This window comes from Girardinichthys multiradiatus, chromosome 9 (assembly GCF_021462225.1).
Source record: "Girardinichthys multiradiatus isolate DD_20200921_A chromosome 9, DD_fGirMul_XY1, whole genome shotgun sequence".
Lineage (NCBI taxonomy): Eukaryota > Metazoa > Chordata > Actinopteri > Cyprinodontiformes > Goodeidae > Girardinichthys > Girardinichthys multiradiatus.
Genome location: NC_061802.1, coordinates 48,424,824 through 48,442,076, shown reverse-complemented (window position 1 = coordinate 48,442,076; position 17,253 = coordinate 48,424,824). Strand labels below are relative to the sequence as shown.

General features: G+C 40.6%; 1 protein-coding gene and 1 long non-coding RNA gene across 2 annotated transcripts in view; one reads left to right on the top strand and one right to left on the bottom strand.

Moving 5' to 3' along the window:
* ptprfa (protein tyrosine phosphatase receptor type Fa) overlaps positions 1–17,253 on the top strand; it is a 351,241-nt gene that overhangs the window by 275,707 nt on the left and 58,281 nt on the right. The window lies entirely within an intron of this gene.
* On the bottom strand, positions 431–16,228 carry LOC124873492. Its single transcript, XR_007039546.1, has 3 exons — positions 16,162–16,228; positions 911–1,224; positions 431–681 (listed from the first exon to the last, which is right to left on the bottom strand). It is a non-coding gene; the product is annotated as an uncharacterized LOC124873492 (long non-coding RNA).

Genomic DNA, 17,253 nt, shown 5'->3' with positions numbered 1-17,253 from the left:
AGACCAACTAACCTAACAGTCATGTTTTTGGACTGTGGGAGGAAGCCAGAGTACCCTGACAACAGGGAGAACATGCAAACTCCATGCAGAAAGACCTAAACGAGGACCTTCTTGCTGCAAGGCAACAGTGCTACCAACTGCACCACCGTGCAGCCCCCTCTCCCAACATAGTGTACCCAAATATATACATATACGATATAATAATAATAATAATAATTTATGAAGAACTTTCCTTCAAAGTGCTGTACAGTCAGTTAAAAACAGACATGAAAAAACAGAATAGTAAAAAGAAACAATTAAAACAGTTCACAATTACTCACGTCACACAATGTATAGGACTTTCTTTGACCACTATCTGATTTCAAGTCAGACTAAACCCATTTTATTTTAAGTACATTAAGAGTTTTATTAGTTTCTTTAAAGTCAGAAGTTTCTATACACTAAGATTATGATGCCATTAAACAAATTGACATCCTTCCTGATAGGTTAATAAACAACACTAAACTTACATGGAGGCACACCTGTGAATGTATCTTAAGGCAGTACCTCAAACACACTGTTTCGCTTGTGGTTCATCCTTGGCATTGGTGGATCTAGAAAATTTTACATGCAAGGGCAAAGGAGGCACAAAAGGTCTAGGCAGGGTGGCAATGCTGGACCTCTTCATTGAAGTTCATTGATCTAAAAAAATATATAGGGACAATTAGAATGATCTTACACAGTTTTCACTGCATCTCTGCATTGTAGGATTTGCTTTTATTATAACATAACATTTTACCATAAAATGACTACATCTATAAACCCTGTACTATCTAACTTCATAACACACCTGTAGACTTGTGCAGATATGTTGTTCACTGAAACATCTAACATCTTTGCACTGGAATTTATACCCAGAATAAATCCATACCAGGTGGTCCAGCTGGATAGGTTGGATTCCCTGACTCTGTGCCTTCCTTTTCTCTTTCATCAGTTTCCTCTGCACTGTCTTCTTTCTCTCTGTCTGACTCTGAAATCTTCTCATCTTCACCACTTATGCTAACATAATTTTCCTCGTCTTCACTTGTTTTTTCACCTCTTGCACTTTCAGTGGCATCCTTCACCTATGATCTTCCTGGTCTCTATCATTCTTCCTTCTTCAAGTCTCTTCTTCCTTCTCATTCTTCACTTTTTTGCCAAAGACACTGGAAATGTGCCCACTTTTAAATTCATTTTTATTGTGATCTGTAATGTGCAAGCATAAAAGACTTGAAAACATTATCCCACTTCTTACCACAAGAAGTCTGTAACAATATGAAACCAGAAATTATCACATTAACACAGGTCACATAAGTAGTCATACGCATTTACAAATCTTATTCTCATGACAGCAAATTTATTTTTTTCCCGATCTGACCAAACCGATGTAACATGGTTTAATTGTGCCTCATTGCTGTGATATTGATCATATAGAGCCGTCAGTGAATTTGCAGCCCCTAAAATAAAAGCAAACTTTTCACTAACTGTTATTGTGCTTATTGTAAGCTAAACTAACAAGGAACATATGCCAACGCTCTTACAAATCACACGGGAGTGAGTCACTGTCGTCAAACAATTAATAAACATATTACACCGACAACGCTGGTTACTTCAGCAGACATTTCATTCATTGCAAAGGTAAGCCTTTACTGCCTTTACTGTTGTGTGTTAAAACATCACCTGGACAAACTGGCTTTAAGTGCACATTAGCGATTAGTAATTACAAGTATTTTATGGACATAAAAGAAGGGGGGCAGCTGGGGGGCAAGGCTCTAAAACAGGGGGCAGTTGCCCCCCGTAGATCCACCCCAGTCCTCGGGTTCCATTACCAGGAGCTTAAAGATTTTACACTCATCTGTAGCAATAGTTATATGCAAGTACAAACATAATGGGAATGTCCAGCCATCAGACTGTTCAGCAAGGAGATGGTTTTGTGTATGTGATGAATGCGTTTTGGGGCAAAATGTGCAAATAACCCAGCAACAAGGAAAAAACACCTTTCGAAGATGCTCAGTTCAATTCAATTCAGTTTTTTATATAGCACCAATTCATAACCCATGTCATCTGTCACCATGCTGGGTGAAGCTGGTATTGTAATTATTCATAGTGAAATTGTACCTCATGACCTGTACCAACATGAGCTGAAAGGCCACTTAGCCACAAAGCCATTGCACTAACAGCAACATAGAAATCGAAATTACAGCTGGCAAAGCAGTCAGAGACAAAGACCTTAACAGACGTATCCTGTGGTCTGATACAACCAAAACTCAAGTGCTTTGCCATTATGACAATTTTTTGTATTTGGAAAAAAAAACATAGCATTACAAATCTGGTTTCAGCATTTAAGGAGAGGGCTGGCAGCATTATGCTGTATATTGTTTTTGCTGTGGGAGGGACTGGTGCACTCCCCAAATGGTATAATAAAGAAAAATAATAATAATGGAAAATATTAAAGCTAAATCTCCATACCAACCAGAAAGTTAAAGCTTGGAAACAAATGGGTAAGTTAAATGGATAAGGACCTTGAGATTGCTACCAAATTTGTTCCAATGCAGCTGGATCACCAAGTCAACATTTTGGAGTGGCCATCACATAGTCTTGATCTAAGAAGATTTTGCAGACCTAAAAACGTGTGTACAAGCAGCACTACAAAGCTGACTCATTGTTTAAAAAGGTTATTGTTTAAAAACCATGGAGTCACATTCCAAACTGTGTAGGAATCTATAGGTAGAGTGGATTTTAAATGGATTGTGCCAATCTCGACTCACAGAAAGAAAGGAAAACAGTATAACTGTGACTGCGATTGAGAATCATCTATCTAAAGACATAATTATTGATAATACCAATAAAGCTCTAAAACTAAATTAAAACCAGTTTGAACTCAAAACAAGTTTGTAAAATCCAGAGATCTTTAGTATGTTAAGCCTGTAAGATGTGTTGTGTAGTAACATTAACCATGCTTTTCATATGCTGCAGTAATATGTTTTCTCTATTGAAACTTAAAATCAGTTAATGGTCAACAATCTTGGGCACTTGGGAGTGCTTTGTTTTCTATATAATAAAACAAAACCTGAAAACAATTGAACATTACTGGTTTCAATCTGTTAAAATGGCTTCAAGGAAAGGGTTATTCTCTCTCTCCATCTCTGTGGAAATGCTCAAAACCACAAGTCCACACTTTCTTTAATTAAATAGTCCACGAACACTGGCAAATTTTATTCAAATAAATTCAGTTCTCAATCAATTTATTTTATTTTTATACAAACATGAAAAACACTGTAAAAAACAAACAAAATAGCAAATAAAAAGGTCATTAGTTAAGTCGCTAATGTAGTCAACCATTGTCAATTCAATCTAATCATGCAGACAGATTCAAAGTCAAATACAAAAATGTTATTCCTATTCTAGTTATTAAAGAATTCGGTGAAATTCAGTTCATTATGGCAATTGCTAAAAAGATTTGTTTCTAAGTAAACCCAGCCGATTGCATTGAGTCAAGGACATTGCAGCAATCACTCCTCCTGGATGAGAATGTTGCAATGGAGAATCGATTGAATCATTTCGTAAACTCTCCAGCTATCCCTCATACTAGGCATTTGTATCGACAGTGGAAATGAGTATTCCCCTTTAACAAGAAGAAACCTACGTCAGAACCTGGCTCAGAACGATCAGCTATTTGCCATGACAGACTGGGAGTTTGTAAAGACAGAGCACACCCAAAAACACAGAAGCACTGATCCAGGACTACTTGGTTAAAGACTAAGTAAAGAGTTATGACAGTAATAGCTCCTTTAGTGGCTTCATCTTGAAGAAAAATACAGTTTGAAAGCCAGTAGAGCCATTAAAGCCTGTGCAATTAAAAACACATATAACCCTTCTATTATTTTTGGGATCAATATGACTTCATTCAGTGTTTAATGCCTCAAAATAAATATTTGACACTTTTTTTGGCTTCATATTTAGTGACTTTCTAATTTAATGGGTAGATATGGGTAAACACAAAATAATCATTACAATATTTTTTTTATTGGCCTGTACACATGTTGCACGTTTCTGTGTTCTTTTGACCCCAGGCTGTAAAAGCATAAGAAACAGTAATATTTTACACACATATGTTTCAGATGATATTGAGGTCACAATAACAGGACATTTTCAAATTTTTCGAAAACTTGAGGGCCCTAACCCTATGTAATCATAAGTAAACCAAGGATTGTTTACACGACAGAAAATTGGAAACACTGCAAAGAGTTAGATTTTTCCCATGCTGTAAAGGTGGCAAAATACAGTTTCTGTGAGATATTGATACTTCACACAACTTGGGGTCGGAGTGCTCTCACTGTTCTGCTCTCTGCTCAACTAAAAATGAGTTATAAAAAATATTTTTCTGTAAATGAGGTGTTGTCAACCTCTTTGACCACAAAGGTGACATACAGGAGAACGTGTCTGAGACAGATAATAACACTGAGGAGGAGCCTAATTATTACTGATGAGAATGACACTCTCAGTATTGACCCTCCTGTCCCCTCTCAACTTCCAGCACACATCTTACTATCCGAAAATTGAAAGTTATTGTGGATAAACAGGATAGACTTAGTGCTGCTGACATCATCCAGACAGTTTCAGACCCTACCAGATATGATTTCAGCCATGTCCAAGACATAAAATCAGCATTTGAGCTTTTCATAACACCATTAATTAAAATGATTTACTTGCGCTGGTAAATTTGGAGAGTAGGTGTGTGTATCGGGACAGTTGGAAAGAACTGGAACTGTAAGTCGGTTCTTACAGCCTACATTATTTACTCATTTTAGCAAGAGTGTACAAATCAAAAGGCAAAGCAACAACAAGTCTTAGGACTGCTGACACTGGAAGGGCAATATGTACAGCAACCCTGTCTCTAAACACATTCCATGTTTTCTCCTGTGTTAAATGCTTTGATGACAAAGAAACAAAGCAAGGCTGACAAAGGCCATGATAAGCTAGCAGCAATTGTGTCTATTTTTCCCCGGGTCAAATTAACTCCGAAGATAAAACAACCATTGCTTTAGGTTCCAAAAGTCATGTATCACAAAATATGTAATAATAGGAAGCCATTAGAATACCAAAAATCTGTCAGATTGTATGGTGATCTCCATATTTCTCAATAGTTGTGTGACAGGGGGAGAATTGCATTATGTTGTGTACTTGTAGTCAGTAGGAGTGCAGAAAAGTTGAATTTAGTCTCTCCATGTGCTGCGTGGATAAGTCTAAATGTTCGGTTGTTGGTTGTATTAACCCGCACAATTCATTACACCGTCCCTCAGCATTAGAACCTCTTCGAAGTTCCTGGTTAAATGTAATTTTTCATGAAAATGTACCCACAACAGTGGGGAAATTCCCCTTTTGTTTGAGTGAAAGCTCTTTAAGAAATCAGAAGAATCAGGAAGGATTTGCCGAAAGATTTTATGTGATTAAGGGGTTAATTCCTTCTTCTATGGAAACAACAGACAGCAATGCAGTTAGCTGCAAAAAAAAAAAAAACACTAAAATGACAACTTTTTTTAGACATCAATTTTATTTTATGACATCCTGGTCATTGCTTTCATAAGAGTAGCACTGTGCCTTCCGCTTGTTTTAGTGTTGAGGACACTTGTTGACATCTTACAAAATCTAATAAATTTGGGAATGAAAGTTTCTGGGCTGCTAGATAATTGTATCTCTGTTATCAAACTACAAAAATGGTCGAACGGGATGGAGTGGAACACTCTGCAACCTGGAGTGGGTGGGTGTGAAGTGCATCAATAGCATTTAAAGATACGGCACCAAAACAAGTTAGACCAAAGCATTGCAGTTCAACTTTATATAAACCACAAATTAACAATTTAAATGTTAATATGAAGGATATAAAAGCATGATATGTCCCCTTTAAAGCCAACAATCAAACTTAAAGTACCTGACGCAGAAAAGTTTGGAGGTGTAAATTGCTGGGGTCAAATTGACCCTAAAGATAAAAGATGCTAATAAACTTGAAGGCAATAACCAAATTAGACACAGCAATAGCTCCTTCAGATTCTTTGTCTTGCAGAGAAACAGCATTAAACAAAGACAGGGACAAGAGTATTATCTATTAAAAGGGCAAAGCAGTGTTTAAAACAGCACTTACATAAGAGGCTGCTGGCTCAATACAGAAAAGCCAGCGTAATGGGTCAATAATAGGAGTCATCAAGATCTTAAGAACAATGGTGGCAAGAAATGGTGTGATAAAGGACCCCAGAGTGCAGACGGCAGCAAGCAGCGGCGGTGAGTAAAAGCTTTATTTAACTCACTCACAGATGCTGGCAGAAGCAGACATGGACAGTCTTAGTAAAACAGGCTTGGACAAATTTAGCATGATCACAGAATGTTAAACAGAATGAATGTGAATGTTTATGCGAAGAATGAACAGAATGGCAGTGTATATATGGACTATGGTGCAGGTGAAACGGGGAGACTGATTGCACGGTGCAAGTGGAATGAATGAAGCTGATTGCTATGGCATACTATGGCAAGTCGTAAACACAAAACATGGCTGGAACAAAACAGAAATCCAAGGACACAATCTAACCTAAGAAACATACCTATAGCAGAACATGAATCAGAAATCACTATGAACAGAATACAACAATCACAAGAAACCAAATTAAAGCACCATTTGGATAACAATAAACAGAAGCAGGATCCAAAGCACAACAGCTTGGAGGACATAATCAGTATAAGAGAAGAAGCCCAAAACAAAAACCAAACACCCCCAAATCATGACAAATGTCCAGATTGTGGACAGGGAAGGCAGGTGGTTTGAAAGAAGCCATCTTCATTAGGCATGACAAACTAACACTAAACAGAGGAGGTTTCCTCAGGTTTTGTCTTCCAGCCTTGATGCATCTTTCCAGGCAGTTGTAAAGCCATTCACGCTTTGAGACATGTGACCAAAACAACTTGCATGTTGTCATCATTAGGTGACATGTTTTTTAAGTGACACAGATATAAACATTAGACCTAATAGAGGGTAAGGCCCAAGACTTGTGATCTTAATGACCCTATTAATGCGATTGTTCTGGCTTCAACTAATCAGGCTGTTGCTTCCAACCATGTTCAACACCAAAGAAGCCTTTTGGATGAGAGGTGAAACATATTCAAAAAACAGAAGAAGAAACGTATATAAAAGCTGAGGTCAAAATTATTTGAAGTTTGGAAGAAAATAAATAAGGGACAATGACCTTTAAAAACAGGCAGAATTCAAATTCAACATGATCTGGAGGCAAGACCACATGGACTGAAGGAATAGAATAGAATAGAATAGAATAGAATAGAATACATTAGAATAGAATAGACTAGAAAAAAAGAAAGGTTCTTTATTGTCCTGCATTAGTGAAACACAATATTTACAAAAATGACTAAACTACAGGGATGTAAACACTTATTGAGTTTTTTGGGAGCAGCGATGGTTATAAACTCTTAACAGCTGCTGGGAGGAAGGATCTGTGATAATGCTCATTTGTGGACCTATGATGCAGTCTGTTACTGAAGGAGCTCTTCAATTCTGCAACAGTTTCATGCATGGGATGAGAGACATTGTCCAACAGTGATGGTATTATTCCTAGAGTCCTTCTGTCTCCCACCACTTGCACTGGGTCGAGGTCGAAGGTCGAAGCCTTCCTGATGAGCTAATGTAACCGCTTCCTCTCAACTGTCTTAATCTATTTTTACCCATCACTTTATTTTTTTAAATGATAATAATTAAATATAAATAGCGTTAATTTCTTTTTTTATTATTATTTTCTTTCATTTTAATTAAGATTTGATCCTGTCCGTTCTACCACATCCTGTCGAAGGTCAGACGCCTAAGAGTTCCTTCCGATCATTCCCCAGAAGCGACCCTGGTGTTTACAACATTTTCTCTTAAAGGAATGACTCTCAAACAGTACTATACTTTTAGCACTTTAGCATGTAAATAAGCCAGAGGAATGGCTACAGAGATCAGCGCAGAGGCTCCTGTCCTGGATCATCTCAGAGATCATAGGGGCAAAGAAGCCAGGGATTTACACTCCCTCAGTGTTTATCAGTAGACTATTTGTCACCATTGTGATGTCTATCTGATAGGGTGTGTAATAGCAGGTGTCCAATCCTTAATCTAAGGGCTGCTGCGGCATTCTAATCAACTCGGTTACAGACTGTTCCACAGTCAAACCCAATGTACTGAATTCTATGTCAAACTGTAGGTCATTTATCCATGTAATGTACGTCAGTAATGATTCTTATCCATACCCTAACAAAAGTGAAAACATTAGAATTTATGCTTTAGCATTGTGGTGTGTGTGTATGAAAGCTCATCAATAAGTAATAATAAGAAAGGTTATTCCTAACAATCTGAACCAGCGAAACAGAGAATCCACATTAACCAGATGAATACATGTAACATTTTCTCTGCAGTTACAAAACAACACAGATTGTGGTCCAACTACATGGAAAAAAATGAAACGATTGCACTTAAAATATGAACGGATTACTTGCTGTGGCAAACTAACTGTCTCACAACTTTCTCTTGGTCCGCATGGACCTGAATTACGCTCCCGTATGTCCGTAATCTAATGTCTCAAGTGGGATTGCTGCAGAGGCTTTTGTCATAAGGTTCTGGACTTTTATCTTGGACAGACAACGTCTCGTGGCTGCTTTGATGTTGTTCTGAAGGCTGAATCTGTGCTCTGCCACCATACTAGAGACTGGAATAACAAGTGCCACTTGTGCCAAAGTTTTGACATTAGGGAACATTTCTGCAATTGAAGTGTTCAGAAGTTGGCAAGACCCTCGAGAGGCTTCCTGATACGTCAAGCACTCTTAACTGGGAGGAAACTGCTAATTTCATGCTAATTCGCCACCAAGTGGCCAGGTATGTAAATTACAATCTGTCAAAATGACTGATGGCCTTCAGATTTTTCCATCATGTTAAAAAACAAAACGGTCAATAACAGAAAATATTCGGTTAGCACGACCCCTTGTTGTGACTTCAGTCCAGTTTATTGTATGGGTGTTTAGGTACTTATAAGGGTCCACTATCTCAGTATCAGTTCCCTGGATGTTCAACATTGTCAGTGTGATGGGTCTGCACCTTTGGAAAAACATCACCAGCTCCATGGTTTTCCCCAAGTTGATCTGGAGGGGGTTCACATCAACTTGGGGACTGGCAACAGTCCACAAAGTCCTGTGTCCACTGTCTGTACTCACCTGTGATGTGATGAGGCTGTTTTGCTACATCTACCGAGACGTAGCAAAACATTTTTGATAGTGTGGATCCAGTCCATCCAAATGTATTTAGCAGCAGCCCTGTTTAGTTTGTGTTCCTGGTAATTTTTCTTTGATGATCAACTACCCTAAGCAATGTAAGTTGGTCCTGGTTTAGAATAGTTTCTGCTCCTGGTTGCCAGTTTCATTTTGGGTCCACCATTAATTAATGTTTACTCACTTTATTATTAGCCACATTACCTGGTAATTCCTTTACAACTAAACAAAGATGTATTGGAGAGACCACGTTGATCATTTTGTTGCTTCGCTGTTTAGTTGATCCTATTCAGGAGCTTTCTGTAGAAGAATTTCTTCCTGGGTTAATTGGTACCCACAGTAAAATGAGTGTTAAGGGGTCCAGACTTCACAACACAGAAACGCAGGTCAGGGGGACCCCCTGAGATCACGTGAACACTTTTATGGGGTTCTCTGTAAGTAGCTAATATTTAAACCATTATCGTTAAGTTGTGTTTTCTGGAAGGTTTACTACTTCACTGTTCAATTCAATTCAAAAATACTTTATTAATCCCAAAAAATAAATGTTGTTGTAGCTCATTATGAGGGTTTCCTCAAAGAGCCGTTGTAGATGCTGATGGAAGGATCTCCTGTAGCGCTCCGTCTGAAGATCTGAAGAAGCCTCTGATTGAAGACACTCTGTAGTTGTAGGACAGTCTCATGAAGAGGATGCTCAGGGTTCTCCATACTGTTTTTCATTTTATTAAGAATCCATCTGTCCACAATGATCTCCCCAGGTTCCAGAGGAGTCCCCACAACAGAGCCAGCCTTTTTTATCAGCTTGTTGAGCTTTTATAAGTCCCTGGCACTGATGCTGCTTCCCCAGCAGATGATGGCAGAAGAGATCACACTTTAAACAACAGACTTATAGAAGATATGCAGCATCTTGCTGCAAACACCAAAGGACCTAAGCTTCCTCAAGAAGTACAGTCTGCTCTGTCCCTTCTTGTAGATGGCTTCACAGTTGCATCTCCACTCTAGTCTGTTGTCCAGGTGAACACCGAGGTATTTATACTCCTCCACCACCTCCACTTCTTCTCCCATGATAGAAATAGTTTTTGACTTATTCCTGTTTCTCTTAAAATCTACAATCATCTCCTTTGTTTTAGTCACGTTCAAAATGAGATTATTGTTTCCACACCGTGCCACAAAGCGGTCCACCACCTTTCTGTACTCAGCTTCTTGTCCATCTTTGATCCACCCCACGACTGTAGAATCATCCGAGTATTTCTGCAGATGACAGGAGTCTGTCTTGTACTGAAAGTCTGAGGTGTACAGAGTGAAACGGAATGGTGAGAGTACAGTCCCCTGTGGTTCTCCTGTGGTGCTGACTACCTGGTTAGACTCACAACCCTTCAGTCTCACAAACTGTGGTCTGTTTGTCAGGTAGTCTTTGATCTAGGAGATTGTTGAGGCCTCCATCTGAGTCTTCTGGAGTTTCTGACAAAGTAAATTAGGTTGTATTGTATTAAATGCACTGGAGAAATCAAAGAACATGATCCTCACAGTGCTACTGGCTTTGTCCAGATGACAGTGGGTTTGTTGAAGCAGGTGTATGATGGCATCTTCAACTCCAACTCCACAGCGATAAGCAAACTGAAGGGGGTCCTGATGGTTTACTGTTTGCTTACTCAGGTGGGCCAACAGGAGTCTCTCTATGACCTTCATGATGTGAGATGTCAGGGCAACAGGTCTATAGTCATTGAGGACTGATGGGTGAGTTTTCTTTGGTACCGGAACAAGACAGGAGGTCTTCCACAACACCGGAACCTTCTTCTGGGCCAGGCTAAGGTTGAAGAGGTACTGCAGAATCCCACAGAGCTGCTCTGCACAGGCCTTCAGGACTCTAGGGCTGACATGATCTGGACCTGCAGCCTTATTCCAATTCAGTCTCTCCAGTTGCATCTTCACTTGACTTCTTGAGACACACAGGTGGAAGGGGGAAGCAAAGGAAGCATCAGCATCTTCTGATATGGTTGAAAGCAAACATGTAGAAGCAGAAGGGTCTAGGGCTGATGTGGAAGATAAAAAATGTGAGGTGTTACTGGACAGCTGTGGGTCCTGTGGGTCAAAGGAAGGTGGAATGTCTGTTTGACTGTGAGCAGGAGAGGAGGATGTGAAGCTTGTTTCTGAACTGAACCTATTGAAGAATGTGTTCAGTTCATTGGCTCTGTCCAGACCTCCATCGGTCTGATCATCCTTCTGCTTGAAGCCTGTGATCTTCTTCATCCCTGTCCACACATCTCTGATATTGTTTTGCTGGAGCTTGCTCTCCAGCTTCTTCTTGTACACCTCCTTGCTGTCTCTTATCTTGACTTTAAGTTGCTTCTGTATACTCCTCAATAATTCTCTGTCTCCCTCTCTGAAGGTTCTTTTTTTCTTGTTAAGCAGGTCCTTCAGGTCACTGGTGATCCAAGGTTTGTTATTGGGAAAGCATCTCACGGTTCTGGTGGGGATGATGTTATCCACACAGAAGTTTATATAGTCGGTTACACACTCAGTCATGGCATTGATGTCCTCTCCATGTGGCTGGCACAGTGCATCCCAGTCTGTAGCCTCAAAGCAACTTTGCAGAGCTTCTTCAGCTTCCTGTGACCGTTTTCTCACAGTCCTCTTTATTACAGGTTGCCCCTGAACAAGGGGCTTATATTTCGAACAGAGAAAAACAAGATTGTGATCTGAATTGCCTAGAGGAGGTCTTGCTGTAGAGATGTATGAGTCCTTGACATTTGCATAAATCAGAATCAGAATCAGAATCAGAAAAGCTTTATTGCCAAGTACGTTTTTGGACATACAAGGAATTTGTTTTGGCGTAGTCAGTGCAATACAATACAAATTAAACAGTATAAACATATCTACAATATAATATAAATATATGTGCACAGTTTTAAGTGAGTGAGAGTAAATATAGAGCAGTATAAGATGCAAGAGCAATACAACAGTGCAGGTGATCATTGTGCAAGTAAAGCAGGAGTCCAAGCTGAGCGTTAATGTAACGCATAGAGTTACAGGTTACAAGTGTCCTGTCAGCAAAAAAAGGGGGGGGAGGGAGAATGTCAGGGTGGTTTCCGGGCTTTGTTAACAAGGCTGGTGGCAGATGGGAAAAAACTGTGGCGTGAGGTTTTGGTCCGGATGGACCGCAGCCTCCTGCCAGAGGGGAGAGTTTCAAAGAGTCTGTGACCGGGGTGGGAGGATCAGCCAGAATCTTCCCTGCCCGCTTCAGGGTCCTGGAGGTGTACAGTTCCTGGAGCGACAGTAGACTGCAGCCAATCACCTTCTCAGCAGACCGAATGACACGCTGCAGCCTGCCCTTATCCTTGGCTGTAGCAGCAGCGTACCAGATGGTGATGGAGGAGGTGAGAATGGACTCAATGATGGCTGTGTAGAAGTGCACCATCATAGTCTTTGGCAGGTTGAATTTATTCAGCTGCCGCAGGAAGAACATCCTCTGCTGGGCTTTCTTGATGAGGTAGCTGATGTTTGGCTCCCACTTGAGATCCTGGGAGATGATGGTTCCCAGGAAGCGGAAAGATTCCACAGTGTCAATTGTGGAGTCACAGAGGGTGATGGGGCAGGTGGGGCTGGGTTCTGCCTGAAGTCCACAACCATCTCCACTGTCTTTAGAGCGTTGAGCTCAAGGTTGTTCTGGCTGCACCAGTCCAACAGATGGTCCACCTCCCATCTGTACGCGGACTCGTCACCATCAGAGATGAGTCCGATCAGGGTGGTGTCGTCCGCAAACTTCAGAAGCTTGACAGACTGGTGACTGGAGGTGCAGCTGTTGGTGTACATCTTTTTTTTTTCTTTTTTTTTTTTTTCTTTTTTCAGCATTCAGAGAAAACAAATCCAATGTTTTGTTTTCTCTGGTACAGCAGCTGACAAACTGTTGAAATGTTGGAAGTGTAGCAGAGAGTGAAGAATGGTTAAAATCACCAGAAATTGCCACAAAAGCATTGGGGTTTTGTGTCTGTAGCTTAGCAACAACTGAGCTGATGGCATCACATGCAGTGTCGGCAACAGCGGAAGGTGGAACGTAAACTGTTGCCAAAATAACACTGGTGAAGTCTCTGGGTAAATAATATGGACGAAAACTTACTGCCAACAGTTCAATATCTGGACTGCAGAGATGACACTTCACAGTTACATGTCCTGGATTACACCATCTGTTGTTCACAAGTACTGCCAGTACTCGCTATACAAGTACTGCCATTAATCAGCTGCTCCCGGTTGTAAGAAACAACCCCGTTGCCATGGCAATGCATCATAACAGATGTCCAAAAATAGAAAGTATTAGGAAAAATCCTCCAAGCTGCACAGCATCTGACACCGGAGAGGACAGTTGTCCAAAAAAAAAAAAAAATCAACCGTATCCACCACAAGAGGAATAGTTCTCAAAAAAGAATGAATATGAATCAAAAGTAACAGAGCTACTCCAACCTGCTGCCACCTTGAGCGGCGCAATTCTAGAATTGCACATATAGGAGCTATACTGACCTTTTTAAGTTGCTCTCAATCACTTAAATGTTGGATCTTAGCATCTGGCATTATTTGGCTTTTTCTGTGCATCTGCCTCATAGACAAAATACCTCACTTTTACGTTTACGGCAGTGCCTGAAGAAAGTCGCACATAGTTTGTTTAGCCATTTACTTTTCATGTTAGCAAAGTTCACTGTATTATTGTCGCCACATTTCTGACTGTGAAGCTGCCAATTACCAGTTTACTTCTTGCCAGATGTGTTGCTAAGTGGGGAAACCTATTAGAATTGCAGACAGCTTCATGGTAAACTGTGAACTTTGGTCTAGGGGTATGTCTCCTACTGTGACCCGGCAAGCCTGAAGTCCCCACTGTGCAGGCTCTGCCGGAGGACTGCCTTCAGAGTCGAAATTTTCTGATTTCGACAGCCTCGCCTTCAAAACTATGAGAAGACTGCCTTTTTTAAATTTACAATAATTAATGTACAGTACAGACCAAAAGTTTGGACACACCTTCTCATTCAAAGAGTTTTCTTTATTTTCATGACTATGAAAATTGTAGCTTCACACTGAAGGCATCAAAACTATTAATTAACACATGTGGAATTATATACTGAACAAAAAAGTGTGAAACAACTGAAAATATGTCTTATATTCTAGGTTCTTCAAAGTAGCCACCTTTTGCTTTGATTACTGCTCTGTACACTCTTGGAATTCTGTTGATGAGCTTCAAGAGGTAGTCACCTGAAATGGTTTTCACTTCACAAGTGTGCCCTGTCAGGTTTAATAAGTGGGATTTCAAGCCTTATAAATGGGGTTGGGACCATCAGTTGTGTTGTGCAGGAGGTGGATACAGTACACAGCTGATAGTCCTACTGAATAGACTGTTAGAATTTGTATTAGGGCAAGAAAAAAGCAGCTAAGTAAAGAAAAACCATCATTACTTTAAGAAATGAAGGTCAGTCTTTGAAAGTGTCCCCAAGTGCAGTCGCAAAAACCATCAAATGTTACAAAGAAACTGGCTCACATGAGGACCGCCCCAGGAAAGGAAGACCAAGAGTCACCTCAGCTGCGGACGATAAGTTCATCCGAGTCACCAGACTCAGAAATCGCAGGTTAACAGCAGCTCAGATTACAGAACAGCTCAGTGCCACACAGAGTTCTAGCAGCAGACACATCTCTAGAACAACTGTTAAGAGGAGACTGTGTGAATCAGGCCTTCATGGTAAAATAGCTGCTAGGAAACCACTGCTGAGGACAGGCAACAAGCGGAAGTGACTTGTTTGGGCTAAAGAACACAAGGAATGGACATTAGACCAGTGGAAATCTGTGCTTTGGTCTGATGAGTCCAAGTTTGAGATCTTTGGTTCCAACAAATGTGTCTTTATGCGGCGCAGAAGAGGTGAACAGATGGACTCTACATGCCTGGTTCCCACCGTGAAGCATGGAGGAGGAGGTGTGATGGTGTGGGGTGCTTTGCTGGTGACACTGTTGGGGATTTAATCAAAATTGAAGGCATACTGAACCAGCATGGCTACCACAGCATCTTGCAGCGGCATGCTATTCCATCCGGTTTGCGTTTAGTTGGATCATCATTTATTTTTCAACAGGACAATGACCCCAAACACACCTCCAAGCTGTGTAAGGGCTATTTGACCAAGAAGGAGAGTGATGGGGTGCTGCGCCAGATGACCTGGCCTCCACAGTCCTGAGATGGTTTGGGGTGAGCTGGACCGCAGAGGGAAGGCAAAGGGGCCAACAAGTGCTAAGCATCTCTGGGAACTCCTTCAAGCCTGTTGGAAAACCATTTCAGATGACTACCTCTTGAAGCCCATCAACAGAATGCCAAGAGTGCGCGTAGCAGTAATCAAAGCAAAAGGTGGCTACTGTGAAGAACCTAGAATATAAGACATATTTTCAGTTGTTTCATCCTTTTTTGTTCAGTATATAATTCCACGTTTGTTAATTCATAGTTGTGATGCATTCAGTGTGAAGCTACAATATTCATGGTCATGAAAATAAAGAAAACTCTTTGAATGAGAAGGTGTGTCCAAACTTTTGGTCTGTACTGTATATCATTGTGTCATTCTAGAGAAAAGACTGAAGCATAGACAGAGATTGTAAAAGGAGGGGGAAAGCCATTCTAGTTCTAGAGCTAATTGTAACCTACCGATATAAACCGTGTGAACCTTGAAAGGGTTCCCATTAAATGTGGTAGCAGAAAACAAGTGTTGTGCTTTGTTTTTTGAAGAAGTGAAAAGTGTCACACTAAATAGATACAGTATTAGATCAAGTTGAGATCGTCAGCAAGAAAAAAACAGTTCCATTGCATACAGGAAGCGATGGGTTAAACTTTACCATAGCTAGTGCCATCCCGATGTTTCTAGCTCTTCATTCTTTTGTCCAAACATTATCGGAGGTCTTCTGAGACTGACAAGGCAGAGAGGGGGAAAATATTAACACATATGATATTATATATACAGGTCCTTCTCAAAATATTAGCATATTGTGATAAAGTTCATTATTTTCCATAATGTCATGATGAAAATTTAACATTCATATATTTTAGATTCATTGCACACTAACTGAAATATTTCAGGTCTTTTATTGTCAATACGGATGATTTTGGCATACAGCTCACGAAAACCCAAAATTCCTATCTCACAAAATTAGCATATTTCATCCGACCAACAAAAGAAAAGTGTTTTTAATACAAAAAACGTCAACCTTCAAATAATAATGTACAGTTATGCACTCAATACTTGGTCGGGAATCCTTTTGCAGAAATGGCTGCGTGGCATGGAGGCAATCAGCCTGTGGCACTGCTGAGGTCTTATGGAGGCCCAGGATGCTTCGATAGCGGCCTTTAGCTGATCCAGAGTGTTGGGTCTTGAGTCTCTCAACGTTCTCTTCACAATATCCCACAGATTCTCTATGGGGTTCAGGTCAGGAGATTTGGCAGGCCAATTGAGCACAGTGATACCATGGTCAGTAAACCATTTACCAGTGGTTTTGGCACTGTGAGCAGGTGCCAGGTCATGCTGAAAAATGAAATCTTCATCTCCATAAAGCTTTTCAGCAGATGGAAGCATGAAGTGCTCCAAAATCTCCTAATAGCTAGCTGCATTGACCCTGCCCTTAATAAAACACAGTGGACCAACACCAGCAGCTGACACGGCACCCCAGACCATCACTGACTGTGGGTACTTGACACTGGACTTCTGGCATTTTGGCATTTCCTTCTCCCCAGTCTTCCTCCAGACTCTGGCACCTTGATTTCCGAATGACATGCAGAATTTGCTTTCATCCGAAAAAAGTACTTTGGACCACTGAGCAACAGTCCAGTGCTGCTTCTCCGTAGCCCAGGTCAGGCGCTTCTGCCGCTGTTTCTGGTTCAAAAGTGGCTTGACCTGGGGAATGTGGCACCTGTAGCCCATTTCCTGCACACGC